At 38.3% G+C, this 5,837-nt stretch overlaps 1 pseudogene; it reads left to right on the forward strand.

The window, feature by feature from the left end:
* The first annotated feature begins 1,755 nt into the window (after positions 1 to 1,755).
* On the forward strand, positions 1,756 to 1,894 carry LOC127207971 (uncharacterized; annotated as a pseudogene).
* The last annotated feature ends 3,943 nt before the right edge of the window (positions 1,895 to 5,837 follow it).

Raw genomic sequence — 5,837 nt, forward strand, 5'->3', positions numbered from 1 at the left:
GAAGCATCACTGTGACAACTTAAAAACAAAACAAAACTCAAACCCTGGAATCTTTACAATTTTCAGTATAGCAGGCACTATTATTTACTATGGCACATTAAACACATGATTATGTGCAACAGTTACACCATTATTTTAATAGTACATTGTTTTAATTAGTTTAAATACTCTTCATTGAAAAATATAGTGACAGATTGTCTGGTGACAGTTCATTTTTCCTGATTATAATTTTAATCCTCTTGTTGACATCATAGAAAATAGTATCATCTCTATAAGAACTTCTGAGTTTGTTTGAAAAACATTTTGAACTTCCCAGTGCAAATAAATAGCTTCTAAGCTTAGGAAGAACAATGGGCTCACTGATATTCTGAGAGGCCAGATATTTTCTATTTGTGTTTGACTTCACAACTGTGACTCTGCCTTAGTTTGTCACTGGTATATGTAGATACCTGTACAATGCAGTAAATATGAAAAACACAGGACTGTAGTCTTATTTTTTTAATGCTCTAATTGAATATGAGTAAAACAATAAAAAGTACATCAATGATCTTTTCCTAGATAATAGAACCATTATGTTACTTACAGATGTTTGTTTTCTGTCTGTCTGTCTGTCTGTCTATCTGTCTGTCTGTCTCTCTCTCTCTCTCTCTCTGTGTCTCACTCCGTGTCTCTGTCTCTTTCTCTGTGTCTCTGTGTCTCTGTCTCTGTCTGTCTCTGTCTCTCTCTCACACACACACATCTACAAATGCATTCTTTCTCATTTCTCTTCCTTTTCGTGTATTGTTGTCTGCCCTCTTGTCTTTTACATATTTTTATTATTTCTTGAACTTACTTTGTTAAAGTCTGCACTGAATCCACAGTAAAGACAATTATTGTAGTTGTATATGGGAGGAAATTTACAACAAGGAATATTGTTTATAAATTTAATTTTGTTACAAAAATACCTTCATTTATTTTTTTATTTATACTATAGAAAATAATTATATACTTTAAAAATTGTCTTTCAACTACCAGTGTTTAGGATCAACCATCAACAGAGAGAATTATCAATTAATATTAAAGTTTATTTAATTTCAAACTACTTTTTACCATTTTTAGATTTATTTATTTTTATCTTATGTTCATGACTGTTTTGGTATGTTTGCATGTATGTATGTATGTATGTATATATATATATATATATATATATATATATATATATATATATATATATATATATATATGTATGTATGTACTATGTATGTGTGCCAGGTACCTGCCTGGTGTTAGCAGAATTCAGAAGATATCGTTGGGCTCCTCGAACTGGAAATAGAGACATTTTGAGATGGGCAATGAACAGTGTCCTCCCTAAGAGAAAGTTCTTTTAGTTGTGAAATCATCCTTTTCAGCCTTTTCAGTGTATTTTGATGCATCAAAGTAAACTGTATCCTTTCAACTTCTATATAATTATATAAAAATAGGCAAACTCTTTCGCTTTTCTTTTGAAAATATATTCTTCTCTCATACAGCACATCCTCATCTCAGTTTCCCTCACTTCACTCCTGCCAGTTGCCTTGTGCCTCCTCCTCTTTCTCTCATATTTACTTCCCATCTGTTTTTCTTCATAAAAGAATGGTTTGCTAAATGACAACAACAAAACATGAAAATCAAAATACAATAAGATAAGAACAAAACCTTCATATCAAGGCTAGACAAGGTAAACCAATAGGAGGACAACAGACTCAAGAGCAGGCAAAAGAGTCAGAGACATCATACTCTGCCTCGACAGATATTGTAGAGGTGTTGAAGCAGTGATTTGTGTCACATGTGCATTAATAGGTGGCAAATGAGAGAGACTGTGTCTATATAAAGTATTCTGACCTATGACCATCTGAATGATTAGTATCCTAAGATTGCCACCAGGCAGTCCAGACTGTGCAGCTGGATGTTCAATCACACTTTGAACTCCGAGATTGTGTTATTTACTGGAAAAGTGTGTATTTAGTTGTTGTGTATGTTTCAGTCTTAGCATAGGTCTTTAATTCAAGAGCTTTCTGCTTGAATTCTGAACAGAATTAAATAAAGTCAACCATAGGTCAAGAGACAGGGCAAGCAACCAGATGACTGGAAGTTAATATAGGATTCTTAAGAAAGAAAAAAGAAACATAAAATGGAAAAGGAAGTCAGGAGGACAGATAGGTGCACAGGACGTAAAAGGGTGGGGTTGTCGGTTTGAGGAGGTTGATTAAGATGACATGGGAGAAGGAGAGATTTCTTCTGGTAACATTGGTTGAGAAAGAAATATAGATGGGTGCTCTCTCTGCCTCTCTGAGATAGCTGGCTTTCATCCAGGCATCTGGCTACTGAGTCCTCATTGGTAAAATTTAGATTTTGATAAACAAACAAACAAACAAATAGGACTGGCTTGTAGGATAGGGATCAAACTAGAAGCTAGAATAACCATACCAGGGACCTGGGACCATGTCCCCAGGCAGGAGTGAGCCCGAGACAGACTATCCACACAAGGGGCCACTTGGGCTGTCCAGGCAAGGATCAAACCTGAGATGACTACCAGAGCATCATGGTGGGGCTTAGATAGGGAGATATCCTGAGATGACCAGCAATCTGGAGGAGCAGATTCCTTGGAATAAGAGGTAAGCAGAACATGCCCAAGACAACCCTTGCACTATTCCATATTACATGAGTGATACATATCTCTTGGTCCACTCCTGAGAATTCCCAAGCCATTCAGAGACCCCAGGTGGTACCACTAAGCAAGTAAGTGATGGAGAAAAGGAAGACAAATAGAAACAGAGGGATGTGAGCACAATGAATCGAGGCAGAACTGGAGACTCAAGGGTAATGAAAAACAGCCAGATATAAGTAGCTAGTGATGCCACCTGGGACTAGATTGTGATAGGATCCCAAAGTGTTGTGCTCCCAAGGGTTACATCTAGATCTATGTCTCTGCAATAACAGGAGTTTGTTACCACCAAAGATGAGGGAGAGGTCCCTGCTCTGGGCTGTCACCCAGGGACATGTTGCTGTCTGAGCAGTGCTGTTCATAACTGGCCCCACACCTCACATTATCATCTTGGAGGAGCTAGTGCTGGAGACATGAAATCTGGAAAGCTGAGCCCATCCCTATCCAGCTGCAGTATTCAGGGGTTGTAGGTAAGTGACACAAAGATAAAAGTGCCAAAGAGATGACCCTATCACCTGTGTCCAGTGCCATGTCATGAACAAGAGGCAGATACTTTTCTCTCCCCTCACCAGTCCAACACTTGCAAGACTGGGCCCTGTACCTCTCCTGGCCAATATAGTACAGATGATTTGGTTAGTGAGCAACAGGTTAGCCCACACTAAGGTTGTGAGCATGGGAGAGCTGGTTCTCTGACTTGTTTACCATGCAGTGACATTGAAGAGGGAGAGATGCCTTTACCACCAGCAGTAGGGAGGAGATCAGGCCCCTTTGGGGAAATAAGAGCAGCATAGCCATCCTTGGACCCTACCTTCTGCAGCACTTGGGAGAGTAGAGCCTGGACCTCATTGAACAGAATACTGGAAATGACCTTGTACATGTGGGTTGCAGATGATCAGGCCCCAGAGATGTGGGTTTGGGAAAGCTTGTCCTGTCTCTTATGTGCTGAGTAGGGGCATAGATAAGGGAGAGATGCTCTCCTCTTCTCCCTCATCCCTCAACATCTATGGCAGGCAAGAGAAGAGGCCCCCTGGTCATAAGAGTGGGAGAACTGCAATACTCAAGAGAGCAAGCTGTGCATCTCACCTGGGAAGAAGAGTAGAGCTGGCTCTGGTTTTGTTTTTGTTTTTGTTTTTTGGTGGGGGGTAGAGTTGCTGGTGAGCATGCATGGAGGTGGCTAACCTGCTCAGATACCTCTTAGGCCTTGATCCAGGCCTTTGACTTAGCCCACTGCAACATCTACCCTATTGATGAACTGCTGGACTGCATGAAGGAGTCAGTCTTACGGTTGCCAAACTACAGGATCTCCATGGAACAGGGCAACAAAAGTATATCCTAGAGAGCAACAGAGGATTGCTTTCTAAAGACTGACAAAGGGGCAATGTTGCCAAGGACAACATCCACACAGCTCATTGAATACAGAGAGGTCTTGTCCTGGTGTCTGCATGGAGCCTGTGTTCTTTGGTACAGGAAGGGATTCTTCAGGATATGAAAAGAAAAAACTGAACACCAACTGAGTCACAAACCACCCTGTCTATAATCTCTCCTGCTCTCAAGATGTGCTGGGGCAATGATGATGCAGACTTGTGGGAGTGGCCAACAAACCTCTGATTTTACTTGAGGAACCCATGGCCTATACTGCCTTGTCAGCCAGGAACTAGAGACTGGATATCCGAGAGATTTAGGAAGAACAAAATATGACTGGTGATAGATGATAGATAGATAGATAGATAGATAGATAGATAGATAGATAGATAGATAGATAGATAATAGATAAGTAGATAGATAATAGGTAAATAGATAGAGAGAGATAGATAGATAGTAGATAAAACCAATGAAATGATTCCTAATGATAATCTTTTATACTCAAAGACCTGTGCCTTGTCCAGTGATGGATCATCAGAGAGGTTTCATACATTAACAAATGGGAGCAAAGGCAAAGACACATAGCCAAGATTTATGCAGAGAGAGATGAGAAATGGGAGAGAGAGAGAGAGAGAGAGAGAGAGAGAGAGAGAGAGAGAGAGAGAGAGAGAGACTAAACTGAATGTCTTTTTTGAGACCCCCTTAGGAGTTCAGTGAACCTTTTGTAAGAAGGAAAGGAAAGATTGGAAGACTCACAGGGAAAGAACATGCCACATTGAATCAATACACTTCTATCTTAAAGAATAATTAATAAGTCTTCCTATAATCATAGATTAAACCCTTGGTGCCTGTTTATTGTTAAATATATGACTGTAAACACTGTTTACAGTAAATTTCTGCTCTTTGTCCTTTTGTATTGACTTCATTCAAGATTCCTTTACAAAGAAGTCTGTACTCTCTGGGTTCTGTTAAGCAAAGATCAACTTAGTTTATTCCAGTGTCACTTTTAAATTTTCAGCTTCACTAGTATTTAAACACAACGATAATGATTTTCTCTCTAAATATTGTCTGAACCCTATCGTGCCAACAGACCAAATACTCAGATCTGTGTTCTCTCTTCAAGGTTTTGATGGCTTTCCAAACTTTCCTAGATCTCAGTCCCTCGTGTCCTCTTGCCTGTACCTATTCCTTTTTGTAGCAAACTCGTCAGATGCTGTAATTTTGCACATCAACTTCTTCTCATAATACTTCATTAAATGGCTCCAACATTTATCCTACAGTAATAACCCATAGCATAACTTGATTTTATTGTTTGATATCTAAAAGCCATGAAAATGTAACAGCAATTTAGTTTTACCTCAGTGATAGAACATTTTCCTAAGAGGATCTTCACTTCATCATTAATGTTACAATAATAGGTTAATAGAATAAGCAATAAATAAATAAGATTTATTCATTCTCAACTTTTCGTATGTTATTACTGGATAGTTACATTGATTAGGTCCAAAACTTGAAGCTGTCTTTATTTATAATATTTTCTCATACCGTGGTCCTTCTTGCTTTAGGTAGTTTACTATATACATGTGTGATAATATAAATGTATATGTAAAATAAATAATAAATAAAAATAAAAATTTTAAAAATGCATCATGTCTTTGATACAATGTGTATATTAAATCTAGTTTTGTTTACTGCTCTACTAAAATTTAAATATGTTTAAAGTTTTATAATTTAAAATTTTATGACAGAGGGGGACCTTCTCCTCCCACCATATGGTCACAGCCTATCAAGT

This window comes from Acomys russatus, chromosome 2, assembly GCF_903995435.1.
Source record: "Acomys russatus chromosome 2, mAcoRus1.1, whole genome shotgun sequence".
In the NCBI taxonomy this organism is placed as follows: Eukaryota; Metazoa; Chordata; class Mammalia; order Rodentia; family Muridae; genus Acomys; species Acomys russatus.